Source organism: Urocitellus parryii, chromosome 3 (assembly GCF_045843805.1).
Source record: "Urocitellus parryii isolate mUroPar1 chromosome 3, mUroPar1.hap1, whole genome shotgun sequence".
In the NCBI taxonomy this organism is placed as follows: domain Eukaryota; kingdom Metazoa; phylum Chordata; class Mammalia; order Rodentia; family Sciuridae; genus Urocitellus; species Urocitellus parryii.
Window position 1 is genome coordinate 168,207,238 of NC_135533.1, and position 21,522 is coordinate 168,228,759.

Genomic DNA, 21,522 nt, shown 5'->3' on the forward strand with positions numbered 1-21,522 from the left:
AGAGTTCAAAGCCAGCCTCAGTAACTTAGGGAGGCCCTAAGCAACTCAGGGAGACCCTGTGTCTAACTAAGTAAAATATAAACAAGGGATGGGGATGTGGCTCCGTGGTTAATAAAGCACCCCTGGGTTCAATCCCCAGTACCTCAAACAAAACAGACACACACACACAAAAAAAACCAGGGTTCTGAGTGAGGCACATGCAGAACTGTACCAAGGACCACTGGCAAAGGAAGCAGGCTTGCTCTAAGTAAGACAATATGATGGTGTCTAAATTCTTAATCACAGTGTTACTTAGTTCTTTGAGTGATAGTAGGTAAACTTCGTAGTCCATCTGGATTCTGAAATAGGAAGGAAATTCTTGACTGTGTCCTCAGGCACATGTTCAAGACAATGAATGTGTCCTAAACTGGCATCCAACCATGGAGATTCAGGGCACCAGGGGTGGAAGGCAGAATAATGTTCCTCTAAATATCCACATCCTAACCCCTGCAACCTGTGACTGTTAGGCTGCATGGCAAAGGGAATTTAGGCTGCACGAGGAGTTGAACTTGTTAACTGGGTGACTTTATTATCATGGATAATATATAATAATAATATCCAGACAAGTCCAAGGTATTATGATGAGTTCTTGAACGTGGAAGAGGGAGAAAGAAGGAGAGCCAGTGCAGGGAAGATGCAGGTAAGGAAGAAAGGAATAGAACAGGCAATGTGCTGGGTATGGAGATGGAGGAAGGGGCCAGGAGTCAAGGAGTGCAGGTACCTTCTAGAAGCTGGAAGGGCAAAGAAGCAGATTCCCCAAGAGAGCCTCCAGGCAGGACTGCTGTGAGGCCAGTTCTTCAATTTTAGATCCATCCTGGCAACACCCATGCCAGACTCCAACAAGACTGTAAAGTAGTAAATCTGTGTGTTCTGAAACCAGTAAGTTCACTAATATGAAGTAGCCAAGTGGTCCTGCCTGGGAATATTGATAACCCTCAGTGCTCACCGCTTCCAGTATATGGCCCATAAGACCCAGGTGAGCTCCTCTGAGTCACACTCTTCTTGCCCACACGTGGGCCTTTCTCACCTCTCAGGTACAAAATAACAGGGTAATATTCCTGCATTTTTTTTTAATTTTAGCACCAGGGATTGAACCCAGGGGTGCTTAACCATTGAGCCACATCCCCAGCCCTTTTTTTTTTTTTTTTTTTTTTTTGCATTTTATTTAGATACAGGGTCTCGCTGAGTTGCTTAAGGCCTCACTAAGTTGCTGAGTTTGGCTTTCAAAACACGATCCTCCTGTCTCAGCCTCCCGAGCCTCTGGGATTACAGGCATCCACCATGGTGCCCAGCTATAATGCTGTATTTCAGACATAGACTGAGCCCTCAATATCAGAGAGACCATGAAAAACACAACCCAAAATATAAAGACCCTGCTTCTGATTCAAGCAAAAAAAGTCCTGGAGAATTAAAGTGCTCAGAAAACATTTCCCCTCCTCTTTCATTTTGTCTGATAAACAGATTCTGGAAGCCCCTGAGGGTGATGGGTAATGGTGAGATCCCTTCCCCCCCACCTTCTGTCCTCACTCTGGGGCCAGGGAGACGACATGTGAGTGGGCTCAGGAGAACAGAGCTCAAGGAGGCTCAGGTGCTCAGCAGGCCCGATGCTCAGAGAAAATATTCAGGTGATTTCTTTTTCTTGTTGTTGTTTGTTTGTTTTTGATGGGGGCTGTTTAGAGACAAGACAGACTTAATGCAGGACAGAGCATGCTGCTCTCTGACCTCAGCTGTGTGTTTTTCTCCATCTCCCGTCAAGTTTAGCACCAAGAACAAACAATCGCCAATGAGCTGGAACCCGAGCCTGCAGAGGGCAAACGGCAATGAGATTGCTCTGAGGTGAGGCTGGATGGGATCCTAGAAAACGCAGCTTTTCTGTGTCTGCCCAGGGAAGACGGACGTGTTTCCAGAGAGTTTTAAAGGCATGTGTTAGGGACAGAGGCGTGAGGCCAGGTGCATCTCAGTGTGAGCTGTGGGATTCCCTGCAGGCTCCCAAGTGCTCCAGGCTCAGGTCTGCATGGTACAGTGGCCCTGCAGAGGGAGAGTAAAGAAGGACTAGGCTAAGAACAGAGGCCCCTCAGGTTGGCTCAAGAGAAGGGGAGTAAAGATTGACTTAAAACCTCACAAAACCCAAGAAAGGGCAGGAGTTCTGATGGGTTCTGGATTCATGAAATAAACCACCTACTACCTGTTGTCTATGGTACCTTTTTGGTTTTTAAATATACTTAATCCATTAACAGACTTTTTAAAAAAAAATCAAGGTAAAATTTATATATATAATAAAGTACCTAAATCAACCTTGTATATCTCAGTAAATTTTTTCATATGTAGACACCCAAGTAAATACCACCCACAGGACTCACTGAACTAAAATCAATGGGCCAAATCCAGTAGGCTTCTGGATTTGCAAATGGGTTGACCACAGCACAGCCATGCCCATCGTTTGCATCTTGTATAGGGTCACTTCAGTAGTGACCACAGAAACCTATGACTTCCAAGCCTGAAATCATTGCCAGCGGGTCCTTTAAGAAAACGTTGACGGGCATCTAGGTTGGTTCCACAGTTTATGTATTGTGAATTGTGCTGCTATAAACATTGATGTGGCTGCGTCCCTGTAGTATGCTGTTTTTAAATCCTTTGAGTATAGACTGAGGGGAGGGATAGCTGAGCCAAATGGTGGTTCCATTCCTAATTTTCCAAGAAATCTTTATACTGCTTTCCATATTGGCTGTACCATTTTGCAGTCCCACCAGTAGTATGCCCTTCAATAGATGAATGAATAAAAAAAAATGTGGCATATATACACAATGGAATATTACTCAGCAATAAAATAGAATAAAATTATGGCATTTGCAGGTAAATGGATGGAGTTAGAGAAGATAATGTTAAGGGAAGTTAGCCAATCCCGAGAAACCAAATGCCAAATGCTTTCTTTGATATAAGGAGGCTGATTCATAGTGGGATAGGGAGAGGGAGCGTGGGAGGAATAGATGAACTCTAGATAGGGCAGAGGGGTGGGAGGGGAAGGGAGGGGGCATGGGGTCAGAAATGATGGCAGAATGTGATGTACATTATTATCCCAAGTATGAAGATACAAATTGGTGTGAATATACTTTGTGTACAACCAGAGATGAAATTTACGCTCTGTATGTGTAATAAGAATTGTAATGCATTCCGCTATCATATATAAATTTTTAAAAAGTATTAAAATAAAAAGAAAATGTTGACAGATCTTTGAGACAGAGCCTGGCCAGTACCCCCTTCCTACCTAGTTAATATCCCCCCAAAACCATTCTTTTGATCTATATGACTGTAGGTTAAATTTGGCTGTTTGGGAGCTTTATATATAAATGGAATATAGCTTTTATTCTCTGCTCACTCCACATGGTGTCTGGGAGACTCCACCTTGTCACTTTCCCTCTTGAGTGCCACCACATGGGACTCAGTCATGCTCAGGTCTCTCTGCTCCCCCACCCCCCGGCACTGGCCTCTTCTCTCATTTCGTCAGGTGTCCGTGGCAGGCTCCCTACAATGGTGGTTCATGGCTGGAATGTTCCCTCTCTCCCCGCCCCATCTCTCTCATCTCTCTATTTCTGAACCATGAAGGTATTTCTGATCAGGGTTAGGTACCCTCATCTCAAATAAAGGGATAAAGACCCTGTCATCACTCCAAGCTTTACCTACAAGGATGGGTGGAGCACACACATCTCTGTGACGGGGACAGGGTGGTGCAACAGGGTGCTTAGTGTTTTGAGAGCCTGCTAATGGGTCGTGTGGACCCTGTAAGAAAAGAAGACAGCGTTCTGGGTCTGACACCAGAATGGGCACTGCCCCAGTCCTCTGGTGTTCAGGAGGCACTGGGACTCTGAGCCCAGCTCTAAGAAACTGCCCTGGTTGTTCCCTCTAGGACAAGCCGTAATGGTATCAGGAACATTATGGTATCTGCTGCTGACTGTGGGGACCAGGATTGGAGCAAGACTCTGCAAGGAACCAGGGAGCCTCAGTATCAGGGGAAAGTTAGTTTCCAGAGTTGCCTTGGCTTGGGTGTGGGAAATGGGTAGAGGCTGTTTGGACTATGATCCTCAGGGTTCTTGTATGACTCAGTGCTATGGTTTGGATGTGAGGTGTTCCTCACAGGCTCATGTATGAGACAATGCAAGAAGGTTCAGAGGAGAAATGGTTGGGTTGTGAGAGCCTTAACCTGATCAGTGAATTAATCCCCTGATGTGATTAACTGAATAGTAACTAGAGGCAGGTGGGGTGTGGCTAGAGGAGGTGGCACTAGGGTCTATAATTAGGCTTTGGGGTCTATAATTCGTATCTGCTGAGTGGAGTCTCTTTCTCATTGCTTCCCGACCATGTGAGCTGCTTCCCTCCACCACACTCTTCCCCCATGATGTCCTGCCTCACCTGAAGCCCTGAGAAATGGAGCCTGCTGTCTATGGACTGGGACCTCTGAAACTGTGGGCCCTGAAGTAAATTTTCCCCTCCTCTACCATCATTCTGATTGGGTCCTTTAGTCACAGCAGAGAAAAAGCAGATTAAAGCCTTGGGAGGGTGGCCATGAAACTTTGGCTATGGAATGGAGCCAGCAATGGGTCAATAAGAGATATGATCTGAGTTGCACTTAAAATTTGTAGAGCAGTTCATATCATTTGTACACATAAACCCAAAATTTCACACATCATTTGAATGGGTTCATGGACCCCGGGCTAAGAATGTCAGTTCAATATTTTATCCTTTCTGCTTCAGTTGCCACTGAAAATTAGCAGAGACTTTCAGCGCATAGATTAAATTCCCAAGAGAATGTTCCTGGCCAAACTCATATTTTTAATTAGGCTGCACAAATCCCCATCTCTGGCCAATTCACGGACTAGTTATCCTCAGGTCAGGTTCTTGGCCCTGGTGGGATCAACCATGACAGGTGCAGGGAGGATGAAGCAGGGTCATGTGACATCAAACATGGCTTCCCGGGCAGGAGGGCTGGGGTTTGGGCAGTTTTCCTTAGAAGGAGTTGTGAACCAGGTGGGCTTTGTGACCCTCCAAGGATGCTTGGAGAGGACAGATGTAAATGACTTAGTACACAGAGTCCTAGAAATAGGCAGCTGGCCAAAAATTGATAGTGGTGATGATGATGATGATGATGATGATGATGATGATGATATAATGAATTATGCTCACTTGTGATGTGAGCTGACCCCTAGAGAATCCCTTCCAGAGGATTTTTCTCTTGGTGATGCTGGTTGCATTGGGAAGGCAGAGAGCTGGGATTTGACATGCCCAGGCCAATAGACCTAGGGAACAAGGGTGTTTTATGAAGGTACCCATTTAAGAAATTAGAGGAAGGAAAATAGAAGTGTCCTTTAAATCATAAAGTGCAGGTAGGTTTGCGGATCTTTGAGAAAATGAACCTCTCTAATAAATACTTTAATCACTACTAAATACAGATATTGTACAGCAACCTGAATAGGAATATTGTCTGGATGATTATAAAAGTTGTTCCTTTCATCTTATAAATTTCTGTAATTAAACTAATGTCACAGTTTGCTCTTGCATGGAGGAAACATGACAGAAGTGGAGAATTTTTACTCCGCTGCTGGCTAATTAGGATGGCATGTGATTCTATTTCTTATTTTCAAATGTTCTTTTGGATTTTGTGCTCCATACCCCTCCCCTTCTTCTTTCAAATCCTGATGTCTGAGTCGTTATAAATAAACTCCCAAGCCAGAACATTTTGAAGGTGGTTTGACTTTTATTCTCTTTTAATCCCAAATTAGTTTAGGTGTCAGTAACAATTTAAAGAGAGTTAAGAAAAGAAGACATGACCTGAATTCTGGAGAAGGGGATGTGGAGGTTCTGCTCCATTCAGGACTTGGCAAAGCAGGACATAATTTGGTTTCAGGGTGAGAAAGAAAAGTCCAGACATATCTGGGTCTTATATTTGTCTCTTACATTTGAGGAGTTTCTTTAAAAGGAAGTATAATTTTCTTCCAAAGGTAGCAAAATGTTGTAGAAAAAAATGCCAATAATCATCTAGGACATAGCCTACCAAATATGGAACTTTAACCACTGGAGTCCTGGTTTCCTCATTTGTGATGAAAAGAACTTACACACTTCCATATACCTACCCATCCATCCACCCATCCACTTACCCACTTACCCATCCATCCATCCACCCATCCACCCATCCACCCATCCATCTATCCACCCATCCACCCATCCACCCACCCATCTACTCACCCACTTACCCATCCATCAATCTATTCACCCATTCGCCCATCCATCTATCTATCCATCCATCCACCCATCCACCCCCATCTACCCATCCACTCACCCACCTAATCATCCATCCATCCACCCACCCACCCATCCACCCACACATCCACCCACACATCCACTTGTCCACTCACCCACTTACCCATCTGTAAAGAAATCAAAAGGAGATAGAAAAAGGTACAGAGGCAGAATGGCTAAATAGCAAAATGGCTGCTCATCCGAGCTTCTGGCTTTATTTACACCAACAGTTACACTTGGTCACTAGCATCAGTAGTACATGATTGATTATTATATAACTAAGCGGGTTACTATAGTTACAATATAAGATGTTTTGCTTATAGTTATATATGTGCTCCGGCCAAGCATGCATTGGTTATCTTAAGAGTGCCTGGGAAAAACTGCAAAATATTTAAGCCATGGGAAACAGGGAGTGCGTTCACCAGAGGAAAACTGTTCTGTATGTTCCCATAGTCAGAACCCTTACACTCATCCACTCACCCACTTATGCATGCATGCATCCATCCATCCATTCCTCCATCCATCCCTCCATCCATCCATCCATCTATTCATTCATTTGTTCATCTATCCATTTACTTATTCTACTAGTATTTTCAGAGGACCTAAGACATTCATATAGACACCCACATGGGAAAGATAGTGTTTGGCTTCAAATAAATTCCTAGCAGGAAAGAGAATATTGTATGGAGATGAAGAGCCCAGATAGCTGAAGTTCTGTCTCCATCCTCTTATAAGTTGCAGACCCTGGCCTAAGTTTCTTCACCTTTCTAAGACTGTTTCCTTATATTTTAAAATGAAGATTTTTCTATCTATATCATAGGAAAATACAAAGGTTAAAAAATTATAATATCTACAAAACACACCATTTAGCAGAACAATTCATATAAAAGCTGCTAAATTATGGCTAATGAATTTAAGCTTCTCTGTTATGGGTTTGTGGGTAATGCTTGGGGGCCACTAGGAAGGAACCCACTAAGCCTTCCTGGGATGCACTAAAGGAGCACAGGCAGAGTTTTAAAGGAGGTGATACTGGGTTGGTTTTCATAGGGTGAGTAGGAGTTTATAACACAGAGATAATGGTAGAATAAGAGCAGAGAAGGCCATATATATAAAATATAGAGAGACAAAATATTTTTAAGTATGGACAGTAATGTTTTAAGGTTAAACTGCTAACATATACAGAGAATAGCAGAAATAAATCTAGAAAGGACTTCAGTATACTACCTTATAAATAGCTTATTAGTCTGAGGCTTTCAGTTGCAATTAGCAAAAACCCAGCCAGAATTGGCCCCAAAGATAAAATACCTTTTTTTTTTTTTTTGGAATAGGTAAGTTTATGACATTTAGAGAATTTTCAAGATGGCAGAATAGAGGAGGTCATTCCTGGCTGCTCTGTGGTGTGAAACCAAGAAAGCAGACCGCAGCTTCTCCACAAGGTGGGTGAATAAGGAAAGGCAGGAAGGGACTTTGCTGGAATTTAAAACTGGACATGCAAAGCAGACTGGAGACTCAGGAGGTTGTATATGATAAATTTCGGAAAAAATCCCCAGGAGCATGCCACAGTTGGACTGGAAGCTCCAGCCAGAGAGGTCCTTCCATGAACATTAGTGGAGGTATAGGTGAATTAAAGGAACCCACATTTTTGAGAGGCCCACGGCCTGTCTGGTATGGAGTGTTTAGAGATCAAGGACATTGCCAATAAACCTGAAAGATGCACTGCATAATATCCACGTGCAGGGAAAGCAGCCGCCATCTTTCTAGGCAGCATGAAGAGGACAAGGAAGAAACCATTGTGCAGCTGCAGCGTGGCGGCCAACTCCTGGCAAACCAAAAGACAAGCCCAGGAAACACACCCTGCACGATATAGAGTGTGCTTAAGTGACCAGGAGAAAAATCAAACATGGAGACAGGCATACACAGGAGACAACTGGTCATGAAACCCACCGGGCTCTACCCTTCCCCCTGCAATCCGACTGCTTGCAGGACCTGCTAGGGAGACACACGGCCAGGAACTTGAAAGGGGGATGGAGGGATGGGAGAGATTGTTTGGAGATTGACACTAAAATCAGGAAACATGAGGTCTGCAGGTGATATAGGGGACTAAGAATTGTCTCCCCCAACACACGAACAGAATGTAGGGGAGATCCCCGGGGTACAGTCTTCTAGTGTGGACCAGCAAGTACTGGGCACTGGAGGAGCACTGATTTAAAATCTCCAGGCCAATGGGAATTCAGCAAAGAGCCTGGAGCCTGCCTAAGCCTAAACCCTGCCTCCAGGAACTCATCTACGGAATTGCCTCTCTCAGTTCAGCAATCCAGAGGGTGGAGCATCACACCCCAGAAGACCCCACCTAAAGCTGCTTAGAAGAGAAGCTGAGAATACTCTGAACTCCAACAGAAAGAATTCTTTAACTTTTCATTAGGATTTTATTTTTCTTTTATTTTTAATTCTTTTTCACTGTTTAATTGTGACCTTAATGGTACATGAATATTTATAATTTTCATATTTGTTCTTTTCTCCTTTCTAGTATTTTTGACACCAGATTTTTCATGGAGAACTTTTTTTTTGTGAACTATGATGTTTGATTAGAAGATTTTAGTTTTGTTGTGTATTCTTTTATTTTTATTTTATAAAAATGTTTACTTTATGTATAAATTTTTCCCTCCTACCATTTCCCCTCGATCCTCTCTTTTCTCTTGCTAACAGCCAATCTCTGTTGTTCTCTGTATCACTCTTACTTTAATTGTTTGCCTTTTTCTTCTCTCCTCCTCCTCCCTCATAATCATTGAATCCTATATCACTTCTGTTTTCTCCCTGTCCTCCATTTGAAATTGTAAAACCTTTTGCAAACTTGCTGTTTTTATTGTAGGTGATAATTGATCATCCCGTTTCTGTTTACTGTGATAATTAACGTTGTACATGTCATAGTATTTGGTTTAATGCTGTATATTCTTTGCTTTGGTTATTGTTATTATTTGTCTCCCCCTAAACAGTGAGGTACCATAAATACTCAGGAACAGTATTAAGTCCACCAGGTAGAAACTCTACTGCCTCAGATCCATACTAGTAAATGGGTAGACACAAAAACAACATAAAAAAGCAAGGAAACAAATTGCCCCAAACAAAATTATATACTCTAATAACAGAATTTGTTAACACCATAGTGGAAGTGGTATCAGAGAAAGAGTTCAGAATATACATATTAAACTAAACTGTGAAGTAAAGGATGGTATAAGGAAAGAAATCAGAGAGAAAATACAGGAAGTGAAAGATCACTTCAATAAAAAGTCAGATTCTGAAGTAAAAAAAGCAGAAGTCCACAAAATGAAGGAAATCAACAAAATTAAAAATTAAATAGAAAGCATCACCAATAGAATAGACCACTTAGAAAACCACCTGCACCTCAGAGAGAGCATTAATCTCCAGGATATATAAAGAACTCAAGAAAACTTAACACCAATAAAACAAATAACCTAATCATTAAATGGGCTAAGGAACTAAAGAAGAAGGAACAGAAGGTGATATACAATCAATCAACAAATATGGTAAAACATGTTCAACATCTCTAGTAATTAGAAAAATGCAAATCAAAACTACACTGAGATTCCATCTCACTCTAGTCAGAATGGCAGCTATTAAAAATACAAAAACAACAATAAATGTTAGTGAGGATGTTGGGGGAAAGGCACACTCATAAATTGCTAGTGGGAATTCAAATTGGTGTGATCACTCTGGAAAGCAGTATGAAGATTCCTTAGAAAATTGAAATGGAACCATGATTTGGTTTATACTCAAAGGACTTACAATCAGCATACTACAAAGACATAGCCACATCAATGTTATAGCAGCCCAATTCACAATAACTAAGCTATGGAACAAACCTAGGTGACCTTCAACAGATAGATGGATAAAGAAATTGTGGTATATATACACAATGGAATATTTATTATTCAGTCTTAAAGAATAATGAAATGGAATTTGCTGGTAAATTGATGGAACTAGAGAATATAATGCTAAGCAAAATAAGCCAATCTCAAAGAACAAAATACAGAATGCTCTTTCTGACATGCAGATGCTAATTCACAATGGGAGGGGCCAGGGAAGAATAGAGGTACTTTGAGTTAGACAGAGGGGTGTGAAGGGAGGGGAGGAGTATAGGGGTAGGAATGATAGTAGAACAAACCGTATATTATTACCTTATGTGCATATATGATTACATAACATCATGTATAACCAGAAGAATGAGAAGTTGTACTCTGTCTATGTGTGATGTGTCAAAATGCATTCTACTGGAGGATCCAAGAAGGCAGGTCAGAGTGAGGCAGCATTCTGTGTCACTCCATGACCTGGAACTCAGTGGTGAGAATACTGCTTCTCTGCAAGCGATATTCCTGCTCCTGCACAAGAATCATGGTCACCGTGCCCACTTTCTTCTCAGCAGAACATGGATCCTTCTCTAAAATAGATCATATATATTATGACCCGAACAACTCTTAGCAAATATAAAAAAGTAGAGATACTACCCTGCATTCTATCAGATCACAATGTAATAAGAAATCAATAATAAAATGAAAAATAAAGGCTACTCTAACACCTGAAGACTAAATAATATGCTACTGAATCAAGGAGGAGATTAAAAAAATTCTCAGAGGCAAGTGAGAACATAGATACAATGTGTTGAAAGCTCTGGGACACTATGAAGGCAGTACTAAGAGGAAAGTTCATTGCATGGAGTTCATTCCTTACAAGAAAAAAATGTCAACAAATAAATGACTTAACATAGCATCTCAAAGCCCTAGAAAAAGAAGAACAAATCAACACCAAGAGTAGTAGAAGACAGGAAATAATTAAAATCAGAGCTGAAATCAAATGAAACTGCAACAAAAGTAACAATTGAAAAAATGGACAGAACAAAAAGTTGGTTCTTTGAAAAAATAAATAAAATTGTCAAACCCTTGGCCATGATAATGAAGAGAAGGAGAGAGAAAACTCAAATTACTAACATACGTATTGAAAAAGGAAATATCACAGCAGATGCTACAGAAGATAATTAGAAAGTATTTCAAAAACTTGTACTCCAATAAAATAGAAAATATAGAAGGCATTGACAAATTTCTAAAGTCATATGATTGGCCCAAATTGAATCAGGATGATATACTCAATTTAAAAAGATCAATTTCAAGCGATGAAATAGCAGACGCCATCAGAATCCTAGAAAACCAAGAAAAGCCCAGGACTGGATGGGTAGCTGAGTTCTACAAGTCCTTTAAAGAAGAACTAATACCAATACTTTTCAATTTATTTCAGAAAATAGAAAAAGAGGGAGCACATCCAAACTCATTCCCTGAGGCCAATATCACCCTGTTTCTAAAACCAGGCGAAGACACATCAAAGAAAGAAAACTTCAGACCAATATCTCTAATGAACATAGATGCTAAAATTCTCAATAAAATTCTGGCAAATCAAATACAAAACATATCAAAAAGATAGCACCCCACGATCAAGTGGGGTTCATCCTAGGGATGCAAGTTGGTTCAACATATGGAAATCAATAAATGTAATTCATCATATCAATAGACTTAAAGATAAGAATCATATGAGCATCTCAGTAGATGCAGAAAAAGCATTCGACGAAATACAGCATGTTCAAAACACTAGAGAAACTAGGGATAACAGGAACATATCTCAACATCGTAAAGGCTATCTATACTTAGCCCCAGGCCAACATCATTCTAAATAGAGAAAAATTGAAAGAATTCCCTCTAAAAACGTGAACAAGACAAGGGATGCCCTCTTTTACCACTTCTATTTAACATAGTTCTTGAAACACTGGCCAGAGCAATTAGACAAACAAAATAAATTAAAGGGATAAATAAAGGTAGTAAAAGAACTCAAATTAGCACTATTTGCTGATGATATGATTCTTTACCTAGAAGACCCAAAAAAAATTCCACCAGAAAACTTCTAAAACTAGTAAATGAATTCAGCAAAGTAGCAGGATACAAAATCACCACCCACAAATCAAAGGCATTTCTGTATATCAGTGACACATCCTCTGAAAGGGAAACTAGGAAAACTACCCCATTTACAATAGTCTAAAAAAAAAAAAAAAGAAAGAAAACAATACTTGGGAGTCAGCCTAACAAAAGAGGTGAAAGACCCCTACAATGCAAACAACCAAACACTAAAGAAAGAGATTAAAGAAGACCTTATAAAATGGAAAGATCACCCTTGTACTTGGATAGGCAGAATTAATATTAATATTGTCAAAATAACCATACTACCAAAAGCATTATACAGATTTCATGAAATTCCAATCAAAATCCCAATGGCATTCCTCATAGAAATAGAAAAAGCAGTCATGAAATTCATCTGGAAAAATAAGAGACCCAGAATAGCTAAAGCAATCCTTAGCAAGAAGAATGAAGCAGGTGGTATCACTTTACCAGACCATAAAGTATACTACAGAGCAACAGTAACAAAAATAGTATGGTATTGGCACCAAAATAAACTGGTAGATCAATGGTACAGAACAGAGAACACAGAGACTAACCTACATAATTATAGTTATCTTATATTAGACAAAGGTGCCAAAAACATTCATTGGAGAAAAGACAGCCCCTTCAACAAATGATGCTAGGAAAACTGGAAATCCATATGCAACAAAATTAAATTAAACCCTTATCTCTCACATACACAAAACTCAACACAAAGTAGATCAAGGACCTAGGAATTAAACCACAGACCCTGCATTTAATAAAAGAAAAAGTAGGCCCAAATCTCCATCATATTGGATTAGGCCCCAACTTCCTTAATAAGACTCCTATAGCACAAGAATTAAAATCAAGAATTAATAAATGAGATGGACTGAAACTTAAAAGCTTCTTCTCAGTAAAAGAAACAATCAGTGAGGTGAATAGAGAGCCTACAGGTTGGGAGTAAATTTTTACCACTTGCACATCAGATAGAGCACTAATCTCTAGGGTATATAAAGAACTCAAAAAGCTAAACACCAAAAAATTAATAACCAACCAATAAATGATCCAAAGACCTGAACAGACACTTCTCAGAAGATGATATACAATCAATCAATAAATATATGAAAAAATGTTATTAGAGAAATTCAAATCAAAACTACTCTAAGATTTCATCTCACTCCAGTCAGAATGGCAGTTACTATGAAGACAAACAACAACAAGTGTTGGTGAGGATGTGGGGAAAAGGCACACTCATACACTGCTGGTGGGACTGCAAATTGGTACAGCCAAAATGGAAAGCAGTATGGAGATTCCTTGGAAATCTGGGAATGGAACCACCGTTTGACCCAGCTATCCCTCTCCTCGGACTATACCCAAAGGACTTAAAAACAGCATACTACAGGGACACAGCCACATCAATGTTTATAGCAGCACAATTCACAATAGCTAAACTGTGGAACCAAACTAGACGCCCTTCAGTAGATGAATGGATAAAGAAAATGTAGTACATATACACAATGGAATTTTACTCAGAAATAAAAGAGAATAAAATCATGGCATTTGCAGGTATGTGGATGGAATTGGAAAATATCATGCTAAGTGAAGTTAGACAATCCCAAAATAACAAATTACAAATGTTTTCTAATATAAGGAGGCTAACTCACGGTGGGGTTGGGAGGGGGAGCCTGGGAGGATTAGACGAACTCTAGATAGGGCAAAGGGGTGGGTGGGAAAGGAAGGCGGCATGGGGGTAGAAACGAGGGTGGAATGAGATGGACATCATTACCCCAAGTACATGTATGAAGGCACAAATGGTGTGAATATACTGTGTATACAACCAGAGATATGAAAAAATGTGCTTTGTCTGTATAATGTGAATTGTAAAGCATTCTGCCGTCATATATAACAAATGAGAATAAAAAATTTTTAAAAAATGCATTCTACTGCCATTTGTAACTAATTAGAATAATAAATAAGTAAAATTGAAAAAAAATGTATGACATGTAAAACAATAAAGGTCTGATGATCAGCTTCAACACGGGTTTGCTCCCATGACTCCATGAGGTCTCCAAAGAGCTGGTTTCTTTCGATTTCTACCCTTTTTTCTCTTTGATAGTATCTTTTGCACACTTTGAGTTTGGATTTGTGGTGTCCCCTCAAAGCTACTGGGTTAATGCAGGAAAATTCAGCCATGAAATGATGGGTTCCTGGGAGCTTTCATCCAACCACTTCATCCTAGTTTGAGTGGATTGGGTGGTCTCTGTGGACAGGTGGAGCTTGGTGGAGGAGGTGGGAGGCTGGAGTCCTCTTTCCTGTGGCCCTTTCCCCTCTCTTTCTATGCTTTCTGGTCACCTTGAGATGAGCGGCTCTCCTCCCACCGTGTCCCTCTGCCCTGATGTTCTGCCTCACCTGAGACCCAGAGCAGTGGACTTGGACAACCATAAAACCATGAACCAAAAAAACTTTGCTCTTCTAAGTTGTGCAGTCATATATTTTGATCATAGCAAAAACAAAAAAAAAGATGACAGACACACATACTAATGCTGGAGGACCCTGATAATCACAGGGGGGCTGCTAACTACCAAGCCTAAGTGTTTTCCAAGCAACGTCCAGGTAAAGATGTTGTGCATGTGTGGTTGCTTTGGGGACAGTGTTCCAGGCAATGGGTTAGACACAGGCACAGGCTTGGGGATAAAACAGGGCTTATGTCAAGATGACGGTCCTAGAGTAGCTCCATGTCACAGTAGATCTCCCAACTACTCTCCCATGCAGGACTACTGGGTACCCGAGCAAGATCCTCAGCATCAGCACCCTCGCAGAACTCTTGGCCACCTACCCAAGCAGAAATCACGGACGCCACTCCCACATAGGACACCCAGTAGCTTCCCGTATGCAGGAACTCCATGAATGAATATAATTTCTTCTCAGCAGTACATGGATCCTTCTCTAAAATAGATCATATATTATGACACAGAGCAATATCCAGGTTAAAAAAAAAAAATGCAAGCCTGCTCCTGAAGCCATCCACCGAGAGTCCTGGGCTTTAGGATGATTGGCTCACCCTGAACCAATCTCCATGCCTAGAAAAGGGCACGGGCCAGTTGACAAGCCTGAGCTATATCAGTGAATCATGGTGACAACAGGCACGTGATTGCCCTTTGGCTTAGACCAAAGAGGGCCACCTCTGACCTGGGAGGATCAGTCTTCCTATACTACATGGCCACAACACAAAGGTGGGGAGGTGGCCATAAAGGGAAGGAGGCAGGAAGGCTCACCAGGTGGCTCATATCAGAAAACTTGTGGGCTGTCCTGTGAGTGCGAGTTAGAAATCTGAAGTCGCTTGGAAGCAAAGATCTGCATATTAGAAATGAGTCTGGAGGCGGTTCTGGAGCAGGTTGGAGTAAGGAATCCAGTTCACACCAGCTCCTCACTGCTTAGGTTTCCTATAGAGAAAACATCCTGATTTTGCAGGCAAACTGGTATTACGGTCCTGGGCCATGGTCTCAGAAACCTCAGTTGCCGGAGTTGAATTTTGACTCAGTGTCCCCAACCTGCTGAGAATAGAGGAGGAATGGTTGTCGTAATAGTACTAAAAAGTAATAGTACTTCTCTCATGAAGTTGTCCATTTACCCATGAAGCAGATATTTATCGAACACCAACTATGAGCCCGACTTTGCGCTACAGCTCAGGAGTAAGGTGACAGAGCAGATACATGGCATGCTTAACAGAGTTCCTCTCAAACCTGGGAAGAAAAAAAAGGGACCAACCCTCAAAACATCAGGTGAATGGGAACCTCTGGTGATCAGGAAGACTGCCTTGAACAGCTCACCTGGTAAAGATTTGAAGCTAAGCTAGGTGCCCTTCAACAGATGAATGAAAAATAAAATGTGGTCTATGTACACAATGTTATATTTCTCAGCCATAAAGAAGAATGAAATTATGGCATTTGTCAATAAATGGATATAACTAAAGACTATCATGCCAAGTGAAATAAGCCAGTCCCCAAAAAACAAAGGCCAAATGCTCTTTCTGATATGTGGATGCTAACACACAATAAGGTGGGGAGGAGAATAGAAGTTCACTGGATTAGACATTAGGGAAATGAAGGGAAGGGAGGGGATGGGAATTGGAAAGACAGTGGAGTGAATGGGACAGAACTTTCCTCTGTTCATATATGAATACACGACCAGTGAAACTCCACATCATGTCCAACCACAAGAATGGGAAGTTAAGACTCCATGGATGTGTGATAGGTCAAAAATACTCCTTACCATGATGGATATCTAAAAATAAGAAATGAAACAAATAAATAAATTAAAAAAAAGATTTGAGAGTTGCCTGAGTCCTCTGAGCTCGTGGTCCTCAGGGTCAGTAGATATTTGGAGGCCACTGACATTTATACCATTCAGGGTTCCTCCCCATCCCCCTTGTCCTGGGATGACCTGGGAAGTGCTCTTACTGTAAACCCACCACCATGTCACATAAACACAATTTCCACAAGACCCAAAGCATATGCTTTCTCACTTAAAAAAAAAAAAAAATTCAACTTTGCTGACTTGCCTTTTCTATCCTTTCAAGCTCAGGGCTAGAATGATGTATTCAGAATCCCATGTTTTGAGAGAACTTGGGCAAACTCACATTTTAAAAATAGACTAATTTCCTATCATGCAGCGAGCACAGCAGTGCTTCCCTGGTTGTGTTTCAAATGATGGTCTTGCCACCCCCCCACCCAGAGCCCTGATGAGAAAGTCTTGGAAATAAACAAGCTTTGTGCAACTCACACACAGAGAGGCTTCCTCCCAGGCAGGAAGGCACCCCTGGGCTGGGAGAAGGGGCCCACACATCCATTTTCCTCAAAGTGCTAGAGCCAGAGAGAAGATGGCTTAAATTGCCATGATTTGTGATCTGGAGATGAATATGTATTTTTATTGCTGTATTCATTATACAGAGTACAAAAAGTTTTGCTCAGAGCAATCCCTATTTCACTCGATATGAATGTTATATTGTATTTTGCAATGCACAACTTCTTGAAGAAATATTTTAAAGAGATTAATACTGGGAAGTTTGGATCTGTGCTACCGGAGCTCGTTGGAGGGATGATTCTCCTTCCGTCTTTATCCCTGGAGCAATTTGACACTGGGCCGTCATTCTGGTAACAGTGCTTCACAAAAGGCTTTTGCGCTGTCTTACACGCTCTGGTGAAAAAGTATGGAGCTGAAAATCGAATGGGAGAGCCCACAGGTATCAGCCATAAGCTAAAGGCAACACTATTGTATCAGGGAAACAGAGGGACCATGTGTATACCAAATGTCATCATCTTTAGAATGAAATCATTACATGAAGTGAATTGTTCTCCAAATCTGTGCAAATTAGAACACAGGCAGGATATACATTTCCCATCAAAAATTGGTTGGAGGCAGTATCTATGATTTTCTGGCTCATGGTGTCTGTCCTGCCTCAACTTCCTCCAGGTGCTGAAAAGAACTTGTCTACAGTCTCACCTCAGGTGAGCAACACCACGGTTCCCGGGGAGCAGAGAGTGATGGCTGACCCAAGGCAGGCCCATTTACAGGCTGGTCAGAGACTGCTATGGCGGCCAGATACAAAAGGATCTGGTCATTGGCCAAGAGACTATCTCCCTCTTGGATAGAAACTTGAAAATTTACAGAGGTCTGGAGAACACGGACAGGTGTTTGGGAGCTTCTGGACAGCAGAGTAGTGGACAGAGGTTTCGATTACCCAGGTTCTAAATTCTCTTGGGTCCTCAATGAACATCTTGTCTTTAATTATTCGATTGTGATCTTCCTGAGTCCTTATAGCATCCAGTCCCCTGGGTTTCCCCATGTCTATCCTTACAGTTGACAAGAATATGGACTCCACCCACATCCCCCAATTATTTGCATAGATTTGAAGGGTGTGTTTTATAGGGGTCATCTGTCATTTCTCCTGAATAGCATCCACTTACCTCTTATTAAGCTACCAATTCATGCCACGGTGTTCAGAGCTATGCATGTGGTCCCCTTCCCTTAAAAGACCGTTCTAGGTGATTTAAAATTTAGAAGCTTTCACTAGTGAGGATTTCTCTCATGCCCTTCCTCACTCTCCCCTATTGGGTTGGAGTGGGGCTCCCTGTACCCCGGTGTCAGAAGTAGGTAGGTTGGCATGTGATGGAGACCTGACCAATCCGAGTCTCCCATACCACTGGCCACATTGATTGGTTCCGGGATGGACATATGATCTAAACCCAAGGCTTTCATTAAAGCTACTACGAATGCGTTGGTCTTTCGCTGGGATAATGTAAGTCTGGGGTCTTGTGATTCCAACAAGTGAAGGGAGACTGCCTGAAAGCTAAATTAACACAGCTGGGGAAAAAAAATTAGTGAAATGGATTCCAGTTAACATCATTTGGGAACCTTGACCTAGTGCCATGTTATGGTTTGGATATAAGGTGTCACTGGAAAGCTCATGTGTGAGACGATGCAGGAAAGCTCAGAGGTGAAATGATTGGGTTATGAGAGCTTCCACTTAATCAGTGGATTAATCCATTTGATGGATTAAAAATTTGAAAGAACTTCTGTACCAGGTGATGACTATAAGCAGGTAAGGTGCAGCTGGAGGAAGCAGGTCACTAGAGGTGTGCCTTTGGGGTTTATATTTTGTCCCTGGCAAGCAAGAAGAACTCTCTCCTCCACCCCCACCCTTCTCTCCCTCTCCCCCACCTCCCCTCCTTCCTGGTTGCCATACTCTTCCGCCATGATGTGGCCTCACCTTGGCTCTAGAAAAATAGAGTCAGCTGACCATGGACCGAAACATTTTCAAAGCTTGAGCCCAAAACTTTTCCACTTCTGAGTTGTTCTTGTTGGTTGTTTTGGTCACCATGACTGACTAATATACCGTATCTGAAGTTTATTGGACTATGGACTTAAAAATATATATATTTTTAGATTTTTACTTGAGTTTTAGTTCACCAACAATCTGTGAGGATAGGCCAGAGATCTCCCACGAGCCCCACGCCCATTTTCTGCTGTTGTTAGCATCTCAGGGAGGTACGTTACAACTAGTGATATATTGTTATCACTAACGTGGATACATTATTGTTAACGGAAGTTCAGACTTCATCCAGTTTTCCTTAGTTTTGACTGAATATGCTTCCGTTCTAGGATCTCATCCAACAGAGTACATTATGCTGAGCCATCAGGTACCCTGAACCCCCTCTTAGTCTCTCAGTTTGCCTTGCTTCTTGTGACCTTGACAGTTTTGAGGAGTCCTGCTCTGATACCCTATGGAATGGCTCCTCAACTGGAGTTTTCGACATTTACCTTGTGACTAAACAGGGACGTGGGTTCTGGGAGGAGGACCATGTGGTGGAAGGTCACTTTCATCACGCCGTATCAAGGGTAATCATTGTGGATGCTGACATTGACCTCCTGGCTGAGGTATGTTTATAGGTTTCCCCATGATGAAATTCCTCCTCGACTTCTGTACTGTGCTCTTTGGAGAGAATTCATTTTGTGCAGCTCATACTTAGGACCTGGAGAATTGTGCTCCACATCCTCAAGGACAGTGTGTTTTCATGAATGTTTAAAATTCTTCTGCATGGGGAGATTTGTCTATTCTTTCGTGTTTATTTATCTAATCACGTATTGGCATCAGGATGGACTTAATTCACATTTCTGTTTCTGAGTCAATATTTCACTGATTCCATGGTGAGTTCTTGCAATTGCCTCCTGTGTTCCCAACCGAATGTGTGTGTGTGTGTGTGTGTGTGTGTGTGTGTGTGTGTGGGTGGTGTGTGTTGTGTTCTTGAGCACTTCCTTATTTTCTGGAACTATCAAATTCTCCAAGCTCATGAACTCATTAACTCTATGTTCTCTGCCCCCAGTTCTTAGAACCAGTCATTTCTCCAAGGGATCCTGGTTCCTTTTATGGTGGAATGGTATTAGAGACCAAGATCCAGGTGCTGACTAGAGCTATGGATTTTCTAATTACGTGAGCCCAATCATCCACCTCCCTCCCCCCACCAAATCGACTGAATTTGATGTGTCTTAAGACCCAAAAACTTCAATAAATAGAAACACAAAGACATAAAACAGAGCTTAACCATCTCCCCCACCATTGTATCAATTTCAATAAACAACAGCCCCATCCAAATCCTCCTCCACACCCTACGCAGTCTTCTTTCAATCTTGTCAGTGCAGAAAGAACAAAACCAGAACCCTGCTCAAGCAATATGCTTGCTCTCAGAGCCCCCCTCCACCTCTCTCCAGCTCAGTTCTCTCTGCTTTCTCCAACAATCCTTTATCTCCTAAGCCTGTGATCTGTATTTCCTCCCTTCCCTTTTCTTCTGGCTCTGTCCGTCTAGGCCACTACATTTCAGCTGGCTTGGAAATCTAGTTCAGTGCAACACAAATACAAATATTATAGGATTCTGCTTTCATTTACAAGCTGCTTTCTGCCGTGTAATCAAATTCATGTCATGGTGGTCGGTTCTCTGAGTGAGGCTCCCTCCCTTAAAAGGTTATACTCCAGGTTTCTTAAAACTTAAAAACCACCCACTAGTGGGAACATGGCTCAGGTCATCCTGTTTTTCATCTCCTTCATAGAACCTATTTGCAGTTAGTTTTTATTGTAGTCTCCCTGTCCAGTGTCCATACCCCTTAGTACACCATGAGTTCCATCAGAGAAGAGGAGGTCCTGCTGTCCTTCCCAATATGATGCCTAGTATAAAAGGAGCGCTTCGTAAATATTGGTTGAAGGGGTAGGAATGAATGAATGAGCAATCCACCCTGGACTCACAGCCTCTTCGCCATCTTAGGTTCTAGAGGTATAAGGAAAAAAAAATCAGTCATGTCTTAGCCCAGACTATGAGAGAGAGGTATCCAGATAGATAAGGGAGTAAATAATGCTATCTAGTGTCAGAAGGGTCAGAAAAACTGCTGGGTGTGGAACTTTTAAGCTAGGGCTTGGATTTGAGTAGGAATTCCAGGTAAAGCCGCATGTGTGTGGTTGCTTTGGGGACAGTGTTCCAGGCAGTGGGTTAGACATGAGCACAGACTTGGAGATATAACGGGGCTTATGTCAAGATGACCATCCTAGAGTAGCTCCGTGAAAGGATGAAGGAGGTGGTGGAAGACTTGGGGACGACAAAGGTCAGCCCCTGGGAGTACGCAACAGGTAAATAACATGTACTGATCTGGGTTTCAGGAAGATTAT